At 36.5% G+C, this 26,487-nt stretch overlaps 1 protein-coding gene across 1 annotated transcript in view; it reads right to left on the bottom strand.

Moving 5' to 3' along the window:
• C14H8orf34 (chromosome 14 C8orf34 homolog) overlaps nt 1-26,487 on the bottom strand; it is a 515,144-nt gene that overhangs the window by 69,852 nt on the left and 418,805 nt on the right.

Genomic DNA, 26,487 nt, shown 5'->3' with positions numbered 1-26,487 from the left:
AATTTTTTAAGAGTGCTTCCTTTGGAAGCTCTAGTGCCCTTGTTGGTAATGCAAGTAGTTAAAATCAAAATAATTAATTTTTTTTTTTTCATTATTAGGAAGACCCTTGACGAGATTAATGCAGTGGCTGCAACAATGGGCTCAAACATAATTACGATTGTGAGAACGGCACAGTACCAGGCAGTATTTTGTTCTGTTGTACATAGGGTCACTAGGAGTCGGAACTTACTCAACAGCACCTAACAACAATGACAATTTTTATTATTATTGTTTGAATGACAGCAAGGTCACAGCTGTGCCAATTTCTGAGGATAGTCAAAGCAAAGGAAATATGGATTTGATTGCCTTTACTGATGAGTTTAGAATAACTTTCATCCTTTGAAGAAAGTAAAGACCATTCAGTAAGGAAGCTTACCTATTAAATATAACACACCACTTAAGCGGGCAAGCCTATAACAGTGAAAGAAAATAAAGTCCAAGAGAATAATTTACATGCTCTCTGTTATCTCTGTTTGGGGTGAAAAGCAGTACAGTTCTGAAAGGCCCCAAGGTTCCCACACAGACAGCAAGCCGCCACCATCCCTTATAACTCTTCCTGCCTGAGTTTGGAATAAAGTTAGCATTCTTGAGAAGTTCAGTTAAAGATGTGTAGTCCTTAAGAATGATACTATCCTCCCTGATTTCTCAGAGCAAATGTAAATATGTTCATATATCACTTGTTTCTGGAGAGGATGTTCCAGCCTGACAGTCCCAGCCAAGACAACTGCTGACTAAGGAGAATGGCTTCAATTCAACTTCATAAAAGAGCCGTCCTGTATCACGCTCCTAACTCTAGTTTAGCATGAAAACTTGCTGACACAACATGAAGGAGTGGAGTATCAAACAAAATTGACCCACAAGAAAAAAATAAACATGGCCTGGGTGGAGGGGGCAGGGAAGCTCAGTTTTATTGTTTGTATGTAAGAGAGAGGATCTGAATTTAAATAAATAAATAGGGGCAACCTTGGCTTTGTGACTCACGCTACTGCCATCACAACTGGCATCTGAGTTGGCCAAATTGCATGTTCATTTCACTGCCTCCACAAACAGACTGGAAGTCCCTAAACAACAAAGGCTGAGCCTCATCGCCATTGCGTCCCCAGTGCTATCAGAGTCTTGTCACCCGGCAAGCATGCTGCAAATATGTGTAGGCTGAATGGGTACCTTATTGGGCTGTTTCTTTCCTGGAATTCAGGACAATCTGGAACAATTGCACAAAAGTTAAAATAGCTACCATTTTTCATACTTAAATTATCTCAGTTAATCCTTCCTGCAGCTCTATAAAGTTCTGTTATATGTTTTATGGGTGAAAATACTGAATTCAGAGACACTATGTTACTTGCCCAGTATCTTAGAACTAAAAACTATTAAAGCCAGATCTGGCCTTGGGTCTGTAGACGCCAGAGCCCATGTTCTATCCACTACACATTTCCTCTGCCTCTCAGGAGAGATGAGATTCGGCTGGGTTTAAAGATAGATTCTGGAAAAACCCTGCACATGTTCAAGGCTCAGATTCAAGATAGGCAACATTTTTGTTCTTAACACTGCAAACTTATTAAAGGGAGCTGGTTAGCATGCGTCCCTGCTCTGTCTCCAGAGCTTTATGCAGATAATGTGGAGAAACCCAGAAGCTACAGAATTTTCCTGTTGAAAGCATGGGGTTTGATCATAAGACAAAAAAATGTAAATAAATAAACCCTAAAAAGCTGTGCCTTTTCTCAGTTGCACGGCCAAGACATTACGATTTTATCAAATTTATTTTCCCTCTAACAATCACATTTTTTTTGACTCCAAAAGGCAAGTGCACTGATAAGGTACCTTTTTCTGTTCTGGAGAAGGGATTGTTTCAATTCATGAACAGTGTGCTTGGCATGCATCGGATCGCCCTATGTGCAAATCATATAGTAAGCCTCCTGTCAACTGTGTTTGACTAAATAAGAGTTCTCTTTTATCTCTAAGAAGAAATGTCCATATGTGAAGACTCCAGATTTTCCTAGAAAATGAACTAGTCCTGTTTAAAATCATATCAATCAACACTATCTAAGTTATCCAAGAGTTTGATCAGGATATTTATTTATAGATTTAATTTTTGGAAAACTTTCGTGTGCAAATTCACCTCACAACAGTTCTGTTATAATTTACATCCTTTAATATTCTTCCAATTAACCTATCGGTATTAAAAGAAAAAAAAAATACAGCATACTTAACTAAGATGTTATCTAAATTTCTTACTTTTTCCACTATTCATTTCCTTTTAGCATGGATAACTTCTCTTCATCCTTAGAGACTCAATTTAGAATCAACACTTCCTGGAAAGCTTTCCTCCCATCCATGTCCTTCACCTCAGACGGGTACACAGCATAGGTAGGTGCCTAGCAAATATAGGCTGGATGCATAATGGATGAATGAGTCATTGCCAATTATAATTCTTCACAAGAAAACTAGCAATGCATTGTCTACATTTGTTATGAATACTAGGCCAGAAATTCACTACAGTTATGATTTTCAGGATAGAATAAATTAGTTCCTAACTGAAATAATTCTGCCTAAGTGGCCTATACCGTTTGAGTACTTGCACATCTTTCAGGCCAATGGGAAAATAAGTTTCCCCCAGCCCTGTTCCTTCATTTAAGCACTCACTCTGTGTAAGGGTACTGTACTTGGTTCAGGGAACGTCCGATAACATAATGGAAAGAGCCAGGACCCTGGCAACTCTCACATGCACTGTCCATCCACACTGGGGACAGTCACTTACTTAGTTTAAGTCACAAATACACAAGCGCATACAGTGAGTTCTTAGAATGCCAAAGCTTTATTTCCCCTTTGTTGCTTTCGGGTAACAAATGGATTGGATAAGTGTGAACGACTGGCCATCTATGCAAGAGACTGCAGTTTACTAGAGTTAGGAGAACAGCATCTGGAGTCATACAGACCTATGTCAAAGGCTGGTTCTGCTAATCACTGAATCTTCTTGACCAGAGTTTCTATACCTCTAAAATTGGAATCATAATGCCTATGTCACAGGATTATTAGGAAGATTTTAAATACAATATTTGTGAAGAACATAGCACAGTCACTAGCAAATAATAAAATTTCAATATGTAAAAGCAACTCCTATTATGTTGCTTGTTTATTATTATTATTATTATTATGTTTTTTTATACTGACCACTGGAGCCCTGGTGATGCAGTAGTTAAGAGCTTGGCTGCTAAGCAGAAGGTCGGCAGTTCAAATACACCAGCCACTACTTGGAAACCCCATTGGGGCAGTTCTACTCTGTCCTATAGAGTTGCTAGGAGTCAGAACCACTCAACAGCACATAACAACAACAACATTATACTGATACTGCCATTACGCCACTTTCTTCTGTGGGAAACCACAGGGAGTCACAGCAGACTCAACATTTTCATTGTCAGGAAAACACTCAACAGGAGACCTCACTTAATCTGGGATATACCTTGACCTTGACTGAGAAATCATGACAATTCTTCCAGGGTTGAACTTGAACTCTATTGTGAAGGTAGTGACTCTGAGAATGAAAGTCCTATAAATCTTCCATAAATATCTCCTATATACACGTGGAGAGAAATACTTACTGCAAGTTGGAGAGAAGAAATTTGAAGTCATGCAAATATTTACAATGATATAAAAAAAAATTTTTTTTTTATATATGTTAGCACACATTATTTCATCAGAGTAAGCACCAAAAAAAATTTTTTTAAGTGTCCGAATTGTGCTTAAAGAACCTCAGTTTTATTGGTCCAGGCATTTCCTCAGCGGCTAACTTTATCCAAGGAGATTTTGAATAAGGAAAAAAGTACATTAACATAGTATTTATTAATTGAAGGTTAAGTGGCCATTAAAGAAAAAGTCCAGTGTTCTAGAGTGAGCCAAATTATGCAGACACATGAATGTTGTCTTGAGAAATCTGTGTTCTACCTTGGATTTTCATGGAAGGGTTGATATATTACATGCATGGTGTTAAGTGTATTTTTTTCATGATTGGTAGATTACGACGTCCGTGCTACTTCAACAGTTTCATAAAGTAGGATTTCACAGTTAGAGCCTAATAGAGTGGTCTTAGCATTTGTTTTAAAAATTCCCAGAAGTTCTCCATGCAAATAGTACAGCTTCAGCTAACTAAAACGTTTATTCACAGTGACCACAAGAGCCTTAGGAATTCTTTTCCAGTCTCTAGATTTATTCTCAAGTCCCAGGGTAATTGAGATGGTTTAAGTTTACTTAATGTCTTCTTTGGCCTCCAGGTTCTAACCTTCACCTGCTGTTTAATATTCTGTTTCAGAATCTTAAAAGCCCTGGTTACAACAAAAAGGAATTTTATGCCTTACTACAAAGTAATCACGAAGGAACATAACTTGTCAACTTCATTTCCGGCAGCAGGTTTTGGCTTTTTTTTCCCCCATTTTGAACTAGGGTAGCAAACTAAGGTAGCAATTTAACAAATCTTTAGAAAATACAGAAGAGTAACATTTTCAGGATGTGTTTTTGTATTTCTAAGATCAATAATATGTCACTGATTTATTAGTTTGTTTTTTTCCCATATCATAATGTGATCAGTGCAGCTCTGTATTTTTTACTGAGTTTGTTTAAAAAGTTACTCCTGGCACTTGGAGAGAGAGAGAGAGAAAGAGATGGTTTTTTTTTATTGTTTTTCTTTTTTAGTGAAGGCGTACACAGAGTTGCTTGAAAGAACACGGTAACCAAATGCTAAATGTCAACCACAGAGAGGAATGGAATTTGTACAGGGTATGGGAGGCTCATTTTCAGAGCCCTTGCTCCTGAGGAGAATGACTAGATCTCTCCAGCAGCCAGAGAGAGGCCTGGGCACCCCTGCCTCTTGCTCTGTCCCTAGCCAGGAACAGAACACACACCAAGAAATGTCACATAGGGGCCATGCACGACAGATCAAAGTCATTAGTTAATTTCAACAATATGGAGAACGTTATTTACACATCAGGATCCTCTTTATCATGTCAGAAACCACATTTAATAAGAAAGAAAAATGTTTTTAAAAACACAATTTGTAGGACAGAGCATATCTTAGTTATATGTAAACTATATCATCAAATTTCTAACAGAGTCACATAAAATGTACCTGAGGCTCCCAGTTTCCTGTCTTCCTTATGCTTTTGCATTGCAGAAATAGAAAGACACACTGTAAAGGAGTATAGTAAATTATCAAAAATGACTTCTGTAGCACAAAGATTGAGTTAAATCCTCCCTTGGAATCTAACTATTCCAACCTATGGGAAACTCTTCTATCTCTAAACTGACATTACGTATACTGTCTATATCACACTTAATGGTTCGCATCTTGGTGGGTTTAAATGATCTTCCTAAGAAAGTCACGATGTCTTTAGGGCTAAAATGATTTCACTTTCCATTTTTCTTCTATAAGACTTTATGTAATGGCATGCGTGATAGGAGGAGTCATATTTAAAACTTAATAAACAGTGGACGGTTGGTTGACAAAGCGGGGCACCTGCTCAAATAGTGTACTAAATTTGATATTTAGTGTTCACAAGCACATATATATGATCCCAGTGGGCTCATTTGCTACGAAATAATGCTCATTTGTTATCTAAAAGAACATGTTTTCAATATTACAGTGCCATGACCACAAAATATACTATTTGTCATTTTCTTTTAGACATTCCTTCAAGAACAAAATAACATGTGGAAGCACTGAGCTTCACAAGATATTGTCTATCATTTTTAAAAATCAACATTCTCTGGTGGATTGGTGACAAATTGGATCCATACTATTCTCAGTAATAAATCCTTACAAATGTATGGACAGTTTCCCAATATTTACGAAAAACACAATTCAAGAGCTTATACAAGAGAAATGCTGATTTAAACATACCACACGAAGTTAAGATTAAGAAACATTTTCCACCAACCGGTCTGTCTCTGCTTGGTAGAACGTGGCATCCCACTCATGTTTTACATAAAAATGAAAGAAGTTTTTCCACTTTAAGTAAATTTGGAAAATCCAAATCACACATTATATACACAAATCTGTGGAAAGCTCTGTAAGGTTACAAATTCCTGGGAGGCAGCTCTGGAGCCCCAGTTGAGAGCACGCCTCAACAGTTTGCCTGTGATCCCCCCAAGGAGTGACCTCTCGGCTTTACGGCGTCATTCTCTAGATTTCTCACTGGGATACTCAACGTCAGTGGTGTGCTGATAAAAGTTTAGCAACCGGCTCACCAGGGAAGATTTGAGGCTCTTATTTGTAGTATTCAGAGAAGTTGAGGAAAGATTAGATCACTTAACATAGACGCTATTGTCCATAAAGGAACGGAATTGCTGTTAAGATTCTCCCCATACTTTCAGCCACTTGGAGTCTGTTAGTCTGGGACTACAACTAAATTGAAACATAGAACTTTATTCTTTCATCATGTAATCTGGAGGAAGTTCATTCCAATAGCATTGTGGGTATATACTTGAATTCATCTGAGGGAGATTTTTTAGAAGTTCATTTGCATTAGAATTCACACATACAAATATTTTGCATTTTGTAAATCTCAATTCAATATAAATTTACTAATAATTTCAGGAAGCAATGTCCTAACAAAACAATTTACATCTCTCTTCTAACCTCTATTTTGTATCTCTTTGAATTTAGAGTTTCGAAGGTTTTTTGTTTGTTTGTTTCTGTTATTTTGTTTTAGCCTCGGCAAATATTTCTCCAAGTAATTCCGTTTTTTTTTTTTTTTTAATAACTCTTGGCAAATCCATACTTCAAATAAATTCTGATCCACAGTTTAGGAAGGTGATTGCAATTTAAGCCTCTAACCCCTGAATACAATTTGGTGGGCAAGAGCTTTAACTTTCTATTGAGTCCCTGTATTAAACCACTTCACACGACCTACATTTTTCTATTAAGGCTCACCAAGTATTAAGTCCTTTAGCCTTTGTGGTATGTTCAAGCACCGGGGGTAGCTGGTCTACTTGGTCCTTAAAGCAATCTAAAAATAATAATCCTTCTCTGAGTCTTGTTGCTGTCCTGGCAGTCAACTCTAATCCTTTCCTCCAATATTAGAACATCGTTCTGCTTGAAATACCATGTAATTGAAATTACAAGCTCTGTATGCTTCCTGGCAGTAGGCCAGAACATTTGAAATCAGCGTAGAGTAAGCATATATTGAGCTAGGAACTGTCATGTTACGATATGGGATAAATTACGATCATTGTTTCAGTTTACCCAGGGATCCACTAGAATTAAGTGTGTTGTGAATTTTCTAAAACACTGAGGATGCCAGTAACAGAATCCCTTTCCAGGGTCTTCTGCCTTCTCTAATAATGAGGCTTCGGTTTGCTATTCTTTTGTGCGTGGGGCTTTCCAGCTAGCACGTGCTTAAGTTTTTTGGAACAATATAACACAGTAGAAAATCCACAGGCTTGGGAGTAAAAGAGAATTAGTTTTTTTTTTTTTTGTACATCAGATGAAGGTATACAGAACAAACTGGTTTCTCACTGAACAGTTAATACACATATTTTTATGACATTGGTTAACAACCCCATGATGTGTCAACACTCTCCTTTCTTGACCTTGGGTTCCCTGTTATCAGCTTTCCTGTCCCCTCCTGCCTTCTAGTCCTTGCTGCTGGGTTGTTGTGCCCCTTTAGTATCATTCTGTTTTATGGGCCTGTCTAATCTGGCTGAAAGGTGAACCTCTGGAGTGACTTCGTGACTGAGCTAAAAGAGTGTTCAGGGGCCATATTCTCGGGTTTCTCCAATCTCTGTCAGGCCAGTAAGTCTGGTCTTCTTTTGTGAGTTAGAATTTTGTCTCACATTTTTCTCCTGCACTGTTTGGGACCCTCTATTGTGATCCCTGTCAGAGCAAGAATTACTCTTGATTCCCAGTTCTGGCATTTATTATTTCTGTGACTATGGATATGTTACCTCGTACAGACTCTATTTCTGAACATGAAAAATGGGGATAATAAAACCTGCACAAATGTTTTGCATTTGACTACTAACCTAAATGTTGGTGGTCCAAAACCACCCAGTCGTGCCATGGAAAAAAGGCCTGGCAATCTACTTCTCACAAAGGAAACTCCGTATCTATTAAATAGTCACTTCCAATTCTCCTGTTTCCCCATCCTTTGGCAACTACTAATCTGCTTTCTGTCTTTGTATTTGTCTATTCTGGATATTTCATGTAAATGGAACCATACAATATGTGGCCTTTGGTGTTGGACTACTTTCACTTAACATAATGCTTTCAATGGCCATCCATGTTTTAGCACACATCAGTACTTCATTCTTTTTTATGCCTAAATAATATCCCATTGTATGGATACATCACATTTTGTTTGTCTATTCATCAGTTGATGGATATTGGGTTATTTCTATCTTTTGGCCATTGTGAATAGTGCTGCTATGGACATTTGTGTGAAGTTTTGTTTGAACACCTTTTTTTCGATTCTTTTGGGTATGTTCTTAGGAATGGAACTGCTGAGTCATAAGGTAATTCTCTGTTGAACAGCTTTAATTTTTGTGCCCTTAAAAGTTGCGTAAGATTAGTTTAAAAAGTTAAATATAAAACCACCATATGACCCAGCAATTCTACTTCTATGAATCTCCCAAGAGAAATAAAACCATATGTTCACACAAAGACTTGCATGTGATTCTTCATAGCAGCATTACTGATAATAGGCCAAAATGTCCACAGACTCATAAATAGATAGACAAGATATCACATGTCCATACAATGGAATATCGCTATTTATCTATAAAAAGGAATAAACTACTGGTCATGGTATAACATGGATGCATCTTTAAGGTTCATCTTAGGAATAAAAGAAGATAGAATGTTGGATAGATAGGTTACGTCAAGTGTCAAAGCCCTCAGTGACCAAGGAGTATGAGTGAGTAGGAAATTAACACAGCATCAGATAACGTGAAACTCAGAGGATGGAGAATTTTTATTTAAGAGTTGAAAAATAATGGCCAGAAACTAGGATAAACACACTTGTAACTGCAGTATGAAAGAAATGAGAACATTTACATGAAAGGCTGAGTGATCATGAAATGCCTAGGAAATTATTAGGTCACAATGAGTCAAGCTGACTTGATGACAACCAAAAATAACAACAAAAGATGGTAAACGGAGGCAGCAATAGGTTGAAGATATGGAGCACATTATTTTCCATGGGACAAGAGTTCAAAACTAGCCAGTTTTAAGGGCACAGTGACTTAGGGAGTCCTCGCCAGGCCTGTATTAGAAGGAAGGGCATGAATTTGTCTCTGTGTACTGAAATGTCCAACCAGTTCCTACTCCCAACCTGAATAAAATTAAACTCCTTTATTCATGGTCTGCTGACATAATGGCCACAATGATAATAAGATCGCATTATATTTGAAGATATTATTAAGAGCTACTCCTACGTATCCACAAAACAAAATTTCTAAGGAGATTGAAGGCTACAGAATGGAAATTATTTTTTGACTCATGTTGAACTCAGTCCTATAACTCCCAGCCTAGGCAGGAGACTCCCACAAACCGGGAAACTCCTAAGACAGAGCTGCACTTTTAAGTGCAATTAAGAGGGTTGTAATGTTATGTTGGAAATGCACCTTTATGTTGTATTTAGAACAACAAAATGTTTTCAGACTGAAATTCCTTCTTTCAGCTCACTCCAACAAGCATTTATTGAGCATCTCCTCTTCCTAGCACTGTGCTAAAAAAGGTGCTGAATATTTTGAGGTGAATATGATTCATTATGATATAAATTCTATTTTCTATTTTATCATTTTATTGGTTAAACTATTCTAGTGTTGATAATCACAGAATTCACATCATAGAGATCTCTGGATTTACACCAAACATGGGCAAAATAATTTGGTTGCTGATTTTGTGAGCTACCCTGTTAGCTATGTGCTAAAATTCAGAAGGGCACTCAGAACAAGCCCACAGGAATTCTAGTTCTATGTGACCTGAGGCAATTTACTCTCTCTGATCTTCTTTCCACATCTTTAAAAAGAGGATAACAATGATAGTTCTTGAAATAGTACAAAAGTATTTCATAAACTGAAATGCACATATAAATGTTAGTCATCGATTTGCGGAATATCGGCCACAGACATGTGTAAAGACAAAGTTTGTCTTGTTATGGTCTATTTTACTGACTGTACACAAACATGCCAGAAGTCAGTTATATGTTTGACATTTGCACATCATGGTTAAACAAAGACTTGAAAACCACAGACAAAATGAATACATCACACTTGAATTTCCAATACACAAGAGATGATTTACTTTTTTTTGTTTGTTTTCCTTTTATGTCAACAGCTGTATGAAAAAGTCACTGGTCTAAGAAGTGGAGAACATCAGTCTTCTGGTGTCCAGTAGGAAACCAGTCAACAGTGGAATAAGGAGGCTTCCCTAAATGTTACAGGGGTATTTGTTACACTAAAGTCATGAACTAACTCCATTCAGTAGAATCAGCCTCCCAGGACAGCACATAAATAATAGGACAGTCTCACAAAAGTAGAGAAAAGTCGAAATTTGATGTTCTTAAAATTTGGGTGAGGAGTAATATAGTTAACATTTAATGTTCATTAAAAATAAAGGTGATAGTATTGGCTAGAGTCAATTCCCTAGTTAAAAAAAAAAAAAAAAACTTCCTTAATGTCATAGACTGAATTGTGCCCCCTCCCCCCAAATATGTATTGAAGTCCTGGCCCCTATACTTGAGGATGTGATCCTGTTTGGAAATAGAGTTTTCTTTTTTTGGATTAATTAGTTCATAACCGAGTAGGGTGGGCCCTAAACCTAATGGCTTCTGAGTTACAAAAAAAGCAGAATAGACACAGAGACACACACAAAGGAAGATAGATACCAAGGAGCACCAAGGATTTCTGGCAGTCACCAGAAGCTAGGAGAGAAACCCAGAGAAGGAATTGACATGGCTGAGACCCTGACTTGGACTTTTGGCCTCCAGAACTGTGAGAAAGTAAATTTCTACTCTTTAAAGCCACTCATTTTTTGTGTTTCTATTATGGCAGCATTAGGTAACTAAAGGAGCCCTGGTGGTGCAGTGGCTAAGAGCTCAGGTGCTAACCATAAGGTTGGCTGTTCAAATCCACCAGCTGTTCCTTGGAAACCCTATGGGGCAATTCTACCTGTCCTTATAAAGTTGTTACAAGTCAGCATCGACTTGACAGCAATGGGTTTGGGTCTTTTTGGTTTTTAGGTAACTAAGACACTTACGGATTTCTAACAATTCTCTTTCTTCATGACTTACAGTACTTACGTTGTTTACTTTTTCTTTACCTATATTTCCAGCTGAGGAGTAATTAAAAGATTCAGGCAAATATTTAATTAAATCTCTAAGGATTGAATTCATCAGACATACTTGCAAATAATTTAAAGAACAAGAAATTCTAACAGTGGCCTTATATATCTGATTTTGTCCATCTTGAAAATGTTGAATAATCTTTTGTTTAACATTGGATACATTTAATTGTCATTTCACCAACATAAACATGATTTGCTAGGGTCTTAAAGCCATTCAGAATCTCTAATAAAGTCTAGGAGAGTTGCTAGACTTTCCCAAATATTATTCCCCTTCTACACATCTATCAATATTGATAACAGGGAATCTCAAGAGGAGGACCTATGTCCCCTGGAGGGGCTCATATTCCACCATCCCCCAGTGAGAATCCCTGGCTGGATAGTCACGTGAACAAATAAGTTCAAAGAGAATGGTGTAGATGTGGTAAGACGGTGAGCATGACTGCCTTGACATGGGACTGAAGCACGAGGAGGGATTTAGGATGGTTCCCAGCACCTGGGTTAGGTAATCGAGAGAAAGCTAAAGGAAGAAGATGCTGCTGGGGTGGGGGTGGTTGGCTGGAAGAGAGAGATGACAGAGAATGGGGCTGGAGATGGAAGACATGTTGGGCAAGGAAGACTGCAAGCAAAATCAGAGTCAGGGAGTGTTCATTCATCCTACCATTTACCAGAAATGAAATCTAGTGAGGCAACTTCACTAAAACATTGATTTCCCCCAAGTTGATCCATGACTTGGCCTCAAGTGGCATGGGCACAGGAACAGACAAGTATAGGGAAAAGGCATCCCTGGAAGAGGTCAAAGATTTGCACTTCCAAGGTCTGAGTACTGTTTGGCTCTAATTTTCCTATCCTTAGGCTGCAGGTCCCTCAGGCTGGGATATGCTTGTCACCTCCTTCTTGAAGTATAGACACTACATGGCTATTTCTCAACTTCTGTGGCCTTCCAGTAAAGGTGTCTGCTAATTCTTGGTTACTTTTCCTTGACTTCATTTGAAGGTGATAAACCCTTTATATTTCTATTTTGATAAAGTGGTAATTCCAGGAGAAAATTCATGTCCTTTTTACAGAACGTCTGCTTTCTTCTGATAGAATGCAAATACTTCTTAAATAAACAAACAAAACAAAGCATGAGCAAAACTTAAAAAGGAAATGACAAGTTCCAGAAATTCAGATTTAAGTAAAATAAATAGAGACATCTGATTCACGATTCTTAGGAATCGTGAATGCCTTTTGATAGTTTGGACATCATGGGGAGATAATCACTTATCAATTATTTAACTTCCCTTTTTCCTAAGAAACTTTTGCTATTTCTGAATCAAGATTTCCCAATACACTAAACAAAATAACTGGAAATTAAGATTGGAATCCTGTTTCTAACTTATGAGATCCTTGTGACTATTATTCAAGCTTTGTTTCCGAAACTTTGCTAAAATCACCAGGTAAAATGCTTTCTATAGAAGCAAATTAAATTATGTACAGAAACTGACAAGTAGGTTCCTGCTTTCTGACAAATGATCCACCAAGCTTCTCTCGAAAGATCAAAACCTTAAATTTGTATTAAAAAAATTTCATATAAGAAGTCTTGTTTTACAGTAGTGATAAAGAATAGCTAGTTAATGTATGATGGCTAAAGTCTTTGATTTTGCAAAAGAAGAACAAAAGAGATGTAAAGCTACAATAACTAAAACAGAACGAACATCCAAGTCATCGAAGGTTAACTCTGCACTGCTCAGTTGGTAGAATGGTTAATGAACAGGGCCTAGAGCTGGAATACCTAGGTATGATCCAAACCCTGGCTCCTTGATTTATGAGCTCAAGCACACAAGGTAAATTATTTCGTCTCCCTAAGTCTTAGCTTCCTCATCTATAAATTGTGGAGAATTAAGATCTGTTGGCAAAGAAAAAGGAATTATGTTTGTAAACTACCTGGCAAAAGTTCAGAATTCAATAAATGTTAGTTGTGACATTACCATGCACAGTTTATTCAGATTAAAAAGGTACAAACTAATAGGAAAGGATGGCTTGTCTTAGACAAATTTCATTTGAAAATATGTTGAATTTATTCTTTACCTCACAAGGACCACCAAAACAAACTCAAAATTTATTAAAGAAGTAAGTGGAAAATGTAAAAAACTTTCAGGCAAATATTTTTATGATATTAAGAAGGAAAAACTATATATAAAAGGAATGAAAGAAATCAGAAAGAGAACAGTATGGCTTCTGTATGATACAAACTATCGTAAACAACATTAAAAGGCAGATGAAAAGTTAATAAAAAATATCTGCCACAAATATGAAATGGAACAAGTTATTATTTTCAATGTATAATGAATCAATAGGAAAACAAACCCCCCCCAATATAATCAACAGCAAAGAAAAAACAATCCATAGAAAGAAGAATTACACAGGCCTAATAAATACTTTTTTTTTTTAATAAATACACATTAAAAACTATTCAATGGTAATCAAAGACATTGACCTGTAATAAAGATATACCAGTTTAAGAACCAAAAAATTTCCTTTTTCATTTATCCACATAAGTTGATTTTGTGAACCTTTTGTTTGTTTATACATTTTCAGATAACACATAATTCTGGCAAAAGTGTAGAAGTCTTCTGATAAAAGTGACAAGTGGACTTTCCCAGAATGTATCAAAAGCTTTAAAAAAGTTCATACACTTTGATGCTTTTAGGAATTGAGCCTAAAGAAATAAGTGAGACACCAGTAATGATTCTGGGACAAAGCTGTTCTCCAAAGCATTATTTATAAGCACCAAATATTAGAAATAACCTAAATCAGTCTTTCCCACCCCCTCTCACAACAAAACCAAGATAGAAAACAATACTATTCTCTATGGGATCTGGAATAGCTTGTTTGCACCAGAGTAAGACCCTATCCAGTTGCCCAATCCCAGCACACCTATCGCCCTGGTGGCATCTATGGCCATCCATAGGCTGGTATAAACTAGCTGAGGAAATTCAACCTGAAAATCTAACATTAATTCAAATATGGCACCTCTGGTTTGACACTAAAATTAAAGTCTTAATTTTTTTTTTAAATAATTTTTATTGTGCTTTAAGTGAAAGTATACAAGTCAGTCTGTCACATATAAGCTTATATACACCTTACTCCATACTCTCACTTACTCCCCCTAATGAGTCAGCCCACTCCCTCCTTCCAGTCTCTCCTTTCCTGACAATTTTGCCAGTTTCTAACCCTCTCTACCCTCCTATCTCCCCTCCAGACAGGAGATGCCAGCACAGTCTCAAGTGTCCACCTGATACAAGTAGCTCACTCTTCATCAGCATCTCTCTACAACCCATTGTCCAGTCCCTTCCATGTCTGATGAGTTGTCTTCGGGAATGGTTCCTGTCCTGGGCCAACAGAAGGTTTGGGAACCATGACTGCCGCGATTCTTCTAGTCTCAGTCAGACCATTAAGTATGGTCTTTTTATGAGAATTTGGGGTCTGCATCCCACTGTTCTCCTGCTCCCTCAGGGGTTCTCTGTTGTGCTCCCTGTCAGGGCAGTCATCGGTTGTGGCCAGGCACCATCTACTTCTTCTGGTCTCAGGACGATGTAAGTCTCTGGTTTGTGTGGTCCTTTCTGTCTCTTGGGCTCATAGTTATCGTGTGACCTTGGTGTTCTTCATTCTCCTTTGATCCAGGTGGGTTGAGACCAACTGATGCATCTTAGATGCCCGCTTGTTAGCATTTAAGACCCCAGACGCCACATTTCAAAGTGGGATGCAGAATGTTTTCATAATAGAATTATTTTGCCAATTGTAAAGTCTTAAATTTTAAAAAGATGAGTAATAAGAGGATATTTGGTCTAACAGATACTAAAAAGGCTCGAATAATGGGCAATGCTTAAAATTAAATTTATAAAGAATTTTATGTCCATTAGGCTACATAAAATAAAAATCAGAATGTAAGGTTTTTTTTAAGTCTAGTCCAAAATTTTGATAATGATATGATGTATTAATAGATACAAATTTGAAAAATACAATCAAATATGAAAATTTGTTATCTTTATTCCATGGTATTATACATTTTTACAATAATACTATTTTATTAAAATAGAAAAAAATTAAAGAAAACTAAAACATAGATAATACGATGTTCAGCCAAAATGTAGTTTAAAAATATTTTGCAAATCTAAAAAACGGATGTTAACATTGTATTAACATTTGAAAATCTTTTAAAAGCACAACTCATGAAAGACGAAAATAAGTTCAATTTCTTAAAAAGGAATAGTCATTCAATACGAACCAACAGTCAACATCCTTTCAAATATGGTCCTTAAAATAAATTTTTCCCAAATGCACTTTTAAAATATTAATGTATCATTCTAGGTCAACATTATGGCAGGAATTTATAGTATCTTTGCAGGCTGAGACTCAAACTTTGTATGCGACCTCTTTTTATAATAGACTCAAACTTTATATGTGACCTCTTTTTATAATAGACTCAAACTTTATATGTGACCTCTTTTTATAGTAGAAAAAAAAAATTAGTCTCGATTAATGTGGTTGAAAAGTGAAAGAAGTCCAAAATGTTCGAGCTTCTGTAGGAAAGCATTTTGTATCCAATATTTGATATAATCTGTGTATTTATTCTGCTTTGTTGAAGAAGATGAACATGTAAGGAAAAACTCTTTTGTAGGGTTCTTAATGTTTTTCTCTCACTATAGTGCTAAAAAATTAATGTAATGTGCTTCACACACAAATAGTCAATTTCAGCACACCCCTGCACAGTCCAGAATCAGAGACATAGGACTTTGACTTCACTACACAAACATAATCCACACTGCTCTTCTTTCTCTTCAGCCTATTGATAGGCTAATCCAACTAAATTTGCAGTGGCTGACAATCATTTTATTAAAGAATTAGCAATAACTTCAAAAACCTGAAAATGTCAAAACACACCTTTTCTTTTGCCCAACATAGTTTTAAGAATGAATAGTCTCATCATAAATTGGGATCTCAGACATTAATAGCATGCAAAGGTATGCCTTCTTGAGTAACATTTGATAGAAATCGATTGTACTCGCTCTGTGTAAATGCGTTTCAGGCCACTCTTCCTTCCCATTACCTTAAAAATAAAATGCAGAATGTATCTGATTGCAAGAAATACTGTCATAATTGTACTAATGTAAAATGGACAAAATCCTGTAAGGAGATTTATTCATTAGAAAAGCCACACTCAGTGGAGAAACATTTATTATGCCATAATTTTATCATCTTAAGCTATTTTTCTATGCAAATATGACATTTAAAAGTTACAGAAAAATATCTTTGCATAGGTTTGGGCACATATTTCCATCCTTAATACGTTACAAATCAACAAACCTAAAATGTCAAAAGGAAAAATCTCACTAGACTCCAAAATTTGGTTAGATAACTTGCCTACTCTAGCACTTAGTTTTAAGGAGTTTTACTGGCATCTTAGGCCTAAGAGTGACAAAAGCCAAGCAAAATTCCACAGGCTAGATGGAAAAACAAATGGTAGAAACCTTTACCATTGAGCAAAATGTGTACTAACTGCTGTTCTTTAGCAAATAGTTATAATTAGCTGCTAGCCATTTGTCAAGAGACAAAATTCACCATAATTTCCTGTTTCTATTTTTTTTTTTTTTGGTGAGGTGATAATGAACTTTAACTTTTTTTTTCTTTTTCATTTTGCAAGAGTACCAGCTGAAGTGTGTTTAGTCTTAATTCCCTAAATGCTAGCTGTGTGCCTATATATTTCCATGTTAGAAATGTAATTCACGAAAAATTGCGGCTTATTCATTAACCTAGCCCTTCGACATTACTCCTATTGATTAAATACTGAATTTAATTTACATAGACTCATAAACACTTTAAATACATGCCACAATTTACATACCATAAAATTATACTTGGATATGGAAAAGAATTTTGAAGATTTTTATTGGAAGCATTTCAAATGTCAAGTTGGGAGGATAATGAAATGAAACAGACAAAATTTTTGTTGGGTATGTGTAGGGAGGAGCAATATTAACAAGAAACAAGTAAAAGCGAGGGTATCAAAATTCATAGTGAAAGAAATACTTCATTAAAAAGCTCTTCCTCTCCCATATTTTATACTGGAAAGCTATAGGTTCATTTTTTTTTTAATTACGTTTGTTGTCAAAGCTAAGTGATCATTTTATTTCTTTCAAACATGTTGATATTCTTCTGTATGCCTAAGAGAGATGAGGTGAAGATCTGGTTAAGAAAAAATGGGAAAAGAGGAATAAATCTCCAAGAGGATGCCACTACTTGGCCTGAAAATAGGATGCCCATTTCTGGAGTTGAGAAATAAAAGGAATTTGTGCAATCTGTACACTGTGGAGCTGCTAGGATTTGAGTGGATTATAAAATTTTCTTTATGTCTCAACAATCAATGCTCATTGTGTGTAGTGGAATTTCTCTTTTAACACAATTTCTAAAAGCTCCCAGGATTTATTATAAGAGGATTCTACTGTGCTAATTAACACTCATACAGGGGTTAGAGTCTTTGCTGATCTATATACCGCAATGGTTGAACCAAACTCAACTCAACTAAAATAAAACCTGAAGAAAAGCCAATTCACCTAATTCTTTCCAGTAAAATAAAATTCATTTACGAACAATGTCCTTCCCGTCCAGAGCTCTTCTGAAGGGCATCAGGTGTATGTGTTATTGCAGGTACACACATACATGTCTATCTTCATATTTTCCAATTACAGTTATAATCAAAAAGTATTACATTTATATCTAACCTGAGTTCCTACTTTTATAAGTTCATATCCATGGGTTTTCGGGAACATGTACCACCCTGTGGGCAATTCCAACTTCAGAAAATCAAGTACAAACTTCATTATTTGTAGGTACAGTAGAAAGAATCAGGCAAGAGTGACAAAAAGCAAGCCACTTGTCCCTTGAGCATCAACCAGCCACCAAAGGGCAGGGCTCACTATATCTTTGTGTTCTTCAAGTTACTGCTCTATAGGGTTTCCAAGGAGCGGCTGGTGGGTTTGAACTGCCAACCTTTTGGATAGCAGGCGAATGCTTAACCATGGAGCCACCAGGGCTCCTCAAGTTTCCTAGTAGCCAAAGAAGGTGCAGATGAACCATATAAACAAGATGCGTTATTTATCAATCAACAAAGCACAATACTCAACAAGCTTAAAAGTAATCAAAGCTTAGCCCAATCTGTTAAGTAGATTATTTAATGATTCCAGAATTACCTCTTTTTGATCAAGTTTGCCATGGGGATTTTTTTTTTTTTTTTTGGCCATTTCTTCTCAGTAACCTCCCAACTCCAGGATCCTTTTCTTGTCACATGGCCTGTTTTCTCAGGCACCTCCAAATGTGAAGGACCCAAACAAGACTAGTCTCTTAGGCTCCAAAATTATTGATTTCTTACCCTCAAAACAATCTACCTGTTTTACCATCTAATCCTTCAATTTTGTTTTTTAACCTACTTAATCTAATGAATAATGAATGCTATGTTTGGAATTGCCTGTTGGTAATGGCCTAATTTTTTTCAACCCTATATTACATCGGTGGCTTCGGTGGCTTAATAAAAAGTTGCAAATAAATAATAATTGCATGGACCCTGACAAATTCTATGAAAGACAATTTGAGTGCTAAAAATGACTTTTAGTGCTGCCGTACAGATAATCTAGGTCCCTGGGTGGTGCAAATGGTTAACAAGCTTGGCGGCTAATGGAAAGGTTGGCAGTTCAATTTCACCCAGAGGTACCTCAGAAGAAAGGTCTGGTTATCTACTTCCAAAAAATCACCCAATGAAAATCCTACGAAGCACAGTTCTACTCTGACACACACGGGGCGTCTATGAATCAGAATCCACTCAACAGCAGCTGTTTTCTTTTTTTCTTTTAACATGTGACCTAGGACCAATCACAAGATCTTTTGGAAACTCAATATGCTCATCTAAAAATTAGAGGATTACTTCATAGAAGAGGTGTCTAGGCTCAGAGGCCAATGATATTAAGTATGTGAAAATGCTTAATAATTAAAAATTGCTATACAAATATGTGATATTACTATTACTCATATCATTCTTGACGGTTTCACGTATATCCCCAAATACAGAAAACTCTTCAGAAGGAAAATATCCTAAAGATAAGATAACTTTTAGTAACCTCTGGGCTTTTTTGTTGTTGTTATTGCTAAGAATATACACAACAAAACACACACCAATTCAACAATTTCTACGTGCATCATTTAGTGACGTTGATTACATTCTTTGAGTTGTGCAGCTATTCTCACCCTCCTTTTCTGAGTTGTTCCTCCACCATTAACATAAATTCACTGCCCCTGAAGGTTCCTATCTAAATCTTTCAAGTTGCTATTGTCTATTTGATCCCATATAGATAGTTCTTAAAAGAGCATAATGCTCAAGGCAGACATTTTTTACTGGTTAAGCTAAACTACTGTTTGGCTTTAAGAAGACTTCAGAGAATATTTTTGGTTTAGGGTTTAAAGATTAACTCAGGGCAATAGTTTCAGAAGTTCATCCAACCTTCATGCCTCCAAGAAGTCTGGAGTCCATTAGAATTTGAAATTCTGTCACACATTTTCCCCCTTTTGATCAGGATTCTTCTATGGAATAGGTGGCAGTTGTTCATGGAGGCAATTATCAACTCACTCCATAACCTCCTTCTATTCCTGATGCTCCTTCTTTCTCTGTTACTCCAGGTGAACAAAGACCAATTGTTGTGCCTTGGATGGCTGCTTGCAAGCTTTTAAGACCTCAGGGACTACACAGGGAACTAGGAGGTAGAACAGAACTACTAGACATTTTACTAGGCCAATTAACTGGGATGTTTCACTAAACCATGACCCTAAACCTCCAAACCAAGAAACCAAATCCCATGAGGTTTTGGTTATACATAAGCAGCCTCAGAAGCTACTCTTTATGTTTGTTTTTTGTTGTTGTTGTAAATATATCTACCACACAACTTTTGCCAATTCAACTTTTTATAGGTGTACAACTTATTGACAGCAATTACAATAATTGGCTATGTGACCCTACCTTTAATCAATGAGATATTTCTGTCACCATTAACCCCTCCCTCCTTTTCCTCTCCTTCTCACCCCTGGTGACCACTAATAAACTTTGTTCTCTATACATTTGCCTTTTGTTGTCTTTTTATATAAATGAGGTCATACAATATTTGTCCTTTTGCAATTGACTTATTTCACTCAGCATAACATCTTCCAGCTCCATCCATATTGTAGCATGTATCAAGACTTCATTTCTCCTACTGGCTGAGTAGTATGCCATTGTATGTTGTTTCCACCTTTTGGCTATTGTGAATAGTGCTGCAATGAACACTGGTGTACAAATCTCTGTGTGTGTCTCTGCTTTCAAGTCTTTTGGGTACATACCTAGGAGTAGAAATTCTGGGTCATATGATAGTTTTTTAAAATTTTTTGGAGAAACTGCCACACTTGTTTTCCACAACAACTGTACCATTTCACATTCCCACCAGCAATAGGTAAGAGTTCTAATTTCCCCACAACCTCGGCAATATTTGTTGTTTTCAGTTTTATTAAATCTTTCCCTGTAAGAGTCCTTCTTATATTTTGCCTTCTACTTGAAGTAAGTAATGACTACCCATTACATAAAGTCTAATTGGAGTAACCTTATAATAAACTGGTACCAACCAGTGAGTAAAATCAGTAAGAAATTTCCAAAGGGAAAAAGAAAATGTCAGTAAGATATTGAATGTCAAGTGTCTTTCTTAATTATCTTTTCATCCTTTTTTTATGACCACGTGTTTGTTTAATACTTCTAAAACAAAGTTGAATTTTTAAGATTAAGGAAGCCAAAGGAATTGTGAGGTTTAAAAATCATTGATAGTAAGTCTTTATGGTTGATTGATCTAAAAAAGTCACACATTGTATTCATAAAGCTGAAAGCTCATAATCAACACCTGATGCTTGGTATTTTCTTCTTAATATTTTCTTTTTGTTGGTTCATTTTTTAATAAACGGATTTACCTAACAAATCCAGCTTTAATCTGCACAGGCTGTAGATATGCTAAGAGGCATTCCAAAGCACAGAAGGAGAAAGGGGAGAGGGAAATTCCAGAAGAATGACTTGCTTATTTGGAAGAGGATAAAAATCTAAATCTAAACGTTGCATTTACCTCACTTGAATACTCAAAAAATATTCACAAAATATTTCAAGAACAAGTTAAGCCACTGGGAGAAAAGTTTCCCAGAGTCTGTTACCCACTTATTAATATCTAATCCCCAACATGGAAAGTTAGCAAATAGAGACAGCATGTGTTGAAACTAATCTGAATGGCTTTCAGCAATTGTGGCATGTTTATATTTTTGCAGGATATGACTCAAAATTTCCTTTGAATTATTTTGCATTTCTTACAGTAATAGAGAAAAAAATTTCTGTTTTGTTCTAATTCTCCATCAATATTTAGATAAAGGCACAATTTTCTTCCTGATTTACCATAAATATTATTCCAAAAAATATTGCAGAAGTACACTTTGGTAATTTGCATCTAAAATATCATCATTCTCACATAATTAATTTTTTAAATGCCATGTTCTTTTTTCATAAGAAAAGCAGCTACCATCTAAAAATTGTTTTGTGTCTAGGGTTTTTCTGGGTAGGGCCTATTGTTTGCTCATTTACCTGTGTAATGTTTATGTATCACATATTTTTATAAAGATTTGAATGGTTAATATGGTATTAAATAGAACAGGAGAATTTTCAAGAATTCAAAATCTAATGAATGGTAATTGAAAACAAGTAAAATTGGCCTAGAACAAATTCTTGCCATGGGTAAGCACCATGTGGACACTGGGGAAAGAAAGCAAAAATCTTTAAGAGCCAGTTTGAAATCACTCAGAAGAAGTTAGATCAAATAATGCTCATTTCTTTTATTCTTTGAATTATTAGGTATTATCAAGTAAGCCAAATACTATGAGATGGATATATATTGATTTTAGGAAGTGATTAGAAAATAATCTAATATCTTTTTAGTCACGAGGAAAGGAATTCGTAGCTGGTAAAACAAACATTTGTAAAAAGTGATGAATGACAGAGTATCACAATCTGAATGACAACATCCCTTTATCTTCGTGACAAAGGGATCTTCAGTATGGGGACATACTGAAGTTTATAAATGGCAGAACGTAAGTAGATGAAACACTAGTTTATAATCCAAAAATAATATTTATACAAAGCACATATCCCCTTATATGCTCCGATACGGGATCATTATTTGGAACACAGTTGTGGCATAACCCACAATTTAGAGGGGACTTGGCAACCAGGAATATGTTCAGCAAAAGTATCAAGAGTACTGAAATCTTTAAAGACTACACAATGTAAAAATTTGTTGAAAGAATGGATTGCGTCTTGGCTGAAAAACTTAAGTCTTAGATGGGACATGCTAAAAGATTCTGACAGCTGAAGATCAGCTAAGTAGAAGATGGATTAGACTGAGGCTATTAGTCTAGGAGTAGAACTAAAACCAATGGCTACAAGTGGTTGTGAGGAATGAAGGAAAATGTTGAACAAGTAGAAATAAATTTTTTTAAAAAGGAGCAAAAAAATAATACAAATATCAAGGATGTTGTACAAGGGGAATTGACTAGTGCTCAACTCCTGGCCTCATTGTTCTTTTAGTGTGGGTGCCTTGGTCTAGTCCAGTTACTAAGCGTCTCTGAGTTTCTATCTTCTTATCTATAAAATGGACATTCCTGACTGAATGGGAGTGGGACAACTTCTCAGAATAGTCGGGTAAGGAGAGGACAGACTGAACTAGATGGCAACCATAGTTCTTTCTATTTCTAAGGTTGTATCATTGATGACATATAAGAAAATACAATATTTTTCATCTCATGGTCAAGAATTATTGCAAACTAAATTCCTTCATTCACCATATATTTATTGTGTGCCTAGACCTGGTGGTCCAGTGGTTAAGAACTTGGCTGCTAAACAAAAAGGCTGTCAGTTCAAATCCACCAGCTGCTCCTCGGAAACTCTATGGGACAGTTCTGCTCTGTCTTATAGGGTCACTATGAGTCGACATCGACACGATAGCAGCAGGTTTGTTTTTTTTGTACGGTGTGTAGGCACTTGTATAGGGCTACAGGAGGGAAAAATGGGACAGAAATTCTTGCCCTCATAAACCTTATCTCTTTCATGATCATGGTACATATAGCAACTACCTACATTTTCCAGCTCTTTGGTTTACTGGGAAGTGCCTTTCCCACTTACACTGCATGTTGCTGCAAGGCACAGACCTGTATAACTTTTCAAATGGAAGAAATGGGTATGTGCTGCAAATTATTTTATTTTATTCTTTTTTACAGGATATTATATAAGGTGGTGTTGAATCAATATTTTTGGTATGAAGAATATAGACTTTGATAAAAAGTTTTTGGTACACATATGTACCACTCAACTCAGGTGGGTGGAATTTCTGGTACACATATGTACCTTGGGATTCTGAGGGTAGGAATGGTGGGATAAGGCAAGAAAAGAATCCATGGTACCTACCAAAAATACAAACACACTCAATGATTCAGTACGTATTCCATTAATGAAAACACACAGCATCAACAAAAAATTCAAAGCAGAAGACAACTGGGTATTGAAAGGGTTATATTGTGGTGAAAGCAGATAAGCAATAAAGAAAATAAATAAGTAAATTATATGGTACCGTGGAAGGTGATAAGTATTACATAGAAAAATAAAGGAAAACGTGAGATTTTAAATAAGGTCAGGAAAGCTTCAATTACTGAGTGACATATGAGCAAAAAAAAAAAAAAAAAACATGAATTTATTAGTTTTTTTTTAATTAAATTTCATTAAGTTCATCAGAAAGTGTGGAACCCTCAAACAAATCCTATGATCAAAATAATGTTCTACATAAGAGCCATCATGCAAGTAGACATATGCACACCCAAAAGGTCAGCAGTCTGAATTCACCAGGCACTCCCTAGAAACCCTATGGGGCAGTTCTACTCTGTCCTATAGGGTCACTATGTGTTGGAATTGACTCATTGGCAATGGGTTTGGTTTTCTGGCTTACACCCATGTTCAAGGCAGCATTATTCACAATGGCAAAAAGCTGGAAACTACCTAAGTGCTCAACAAGAGATGAATGGATAAACCATGCAACATACACACAATAGAATACTATGCTACAATAAAGAACAATGATGAATCTGTGAAACATCTCACAACTTGGATGCATCTGGGGGGCATTATGCTGAGTGAAATAAGTCAATCACAAAAGGACAAATGCTGCATGAAGCCACAATTATAAAAACTCATGAAAAGGTTTATACACAGAAAGAAACAATCTTTGATGGTTATGAGGGAGGGCAGGGGAGGGGTGGGAAAGGAAAAACACTAACTAAACAATAGTTAAGTGGTAACTTTGATGAAGGGTAAAACACTACAAGATACTAGGGAAGTCAGCACAACTTGACCAAGGCAAAGTCATAGACTCTTCATAAAAAAAAAAAATTTTTTTTTTTTTACTCTTCATAGGCACATCCAAACTCCCTGAGCGACCGAATTACTGGGCTGAGGGCTGGGGACCATGGTCTCAGGGGACATCTAGCTCAATTGGCATAACATAGTTTATAAAGAAAATGTTCTACATCCTACTTTGGTGAGTAGCATCTGGGATCTTAAAAGCTTGTGAGTGGCCATCTAAGATATTCCATTGATCCCACCCTGTCTGGAGCAAGGGAGAATGAAGAAAACCAAAGACACAAGGGAAAGATTAGTCCAAAGGACTAACGGACCACAACTACCACAGCCGCCACCAGACTGAGTCCAGCACAACTAGACAGTGCCCGGCTACCACCACTGACTGCTCTGACAGGATCACAGTAGAGGGTCCCAAACAGAGCGGGAGAAAAATATAGAAAATTCAAACTTGTAAAAAAAGACCAGACTTACTGGTCTGATAGAGACTGGAGAAGCCTCAAGAGTATGGCCCCTGGACACCCTTTTAACTCAGTACTAAAGTCACTCCTCAGGTTCACCCTTCGGTCAAAAAATTAGACAGGCCCATAAAACAAACAATAATATCCGTAGCTCAACTATATGAGACCAAATGGGCATTACCCCCCCCCCCCACCCAGGGGCAAGGACAAGAAGACAAGAGGGGACAGGAAAGCTAGATGAATGGAAATGGGGAACGCCAGGTCGAGAAGGGGAGAGTGTTGACACATCGCAAGGTTGGCAACCAATGTCACAAATCTATATGTGTATTAATTGTTTAATAAGAAACTAATTTCCTCTGTAAACCTTTATGTAAAGCACAATAAAATAAAATAAAAACATTCTAAATAGTGTGATTTAATGAGAGATTGTAGTGGTATGTGAACCCAGTCCATCCATATTTAGGATAACTCAAGGTTGCATTAATGTTTAAGCACAATGTTTAAGTAGTCGGCTGCTAAAGGAAAGGTCTGCTGTTTGAACTCACCAGCAGCCAGAAAACACACAGCTATCTGTGCCCATAGAGATAACAGCCTAGGAAACCCTATGGGGAAGTTCTACCCTTTCATATAGCGTTGCTATCAGTTGAAATCAACTGGATACCAAACAATAACAATAAGATTGCATTATTAATTGGGTTGGGTTTCTAGCAACTTGGTGTATTTTATAAACTTTATGTTTAGAATTTATACACACACAGAAACATTTCCATTTTTATATCTTTTTTAACATTACATTACATTTAAAAATATTTAACCTTATGGTTTTCCCCTAGTATGTGCCATTGAAGAGATATAGTTTAACAAAAATATTACAAGGACTTCACAACTTAAAATAGCATGCTTAAGTCATATGTAAGCTTCCAGGATAGGCAAAACATTTATTTTCCTATAAAAATATATATAGTTGAACACACAATACAGGAGAGGTCAGCACAACTGGACTAAACCAAAAGCAAAGAGGTTGCCTGAATAAACCGAATGCTTCGAAGGCCAGAGTAGCAGGGGCAGGCGTTTGGGGACCATGGTTTCAGGGGACGTCTAGGTCAATTGGCATAATAAAATCTATTGAGAAAACCTTCTGCATTCCACTTTGGTGAGTGGCGCTTGGG

The sequence above is a fragment of the Loxodonta africana genome, chromosome 14, assembly GCF_030014295.1.
Source record: "Loxodonta africana isolate mLoxAfr1 chromosome 14, mLoxAfr1.hap2, whole genome shotgun sequence".
Taxonomy (NCBI): Eukaryota; Metazoa; Chordata; class Mammalia; order Proboscidea; family Elephantidae; genus Loxodonta; species Loxodonta africana.
The sequence above is the reverse complement of the archived record's forward strand: the minus strand, read 5'-3'. Positions and strand labels throughout refer to the sequence as shown.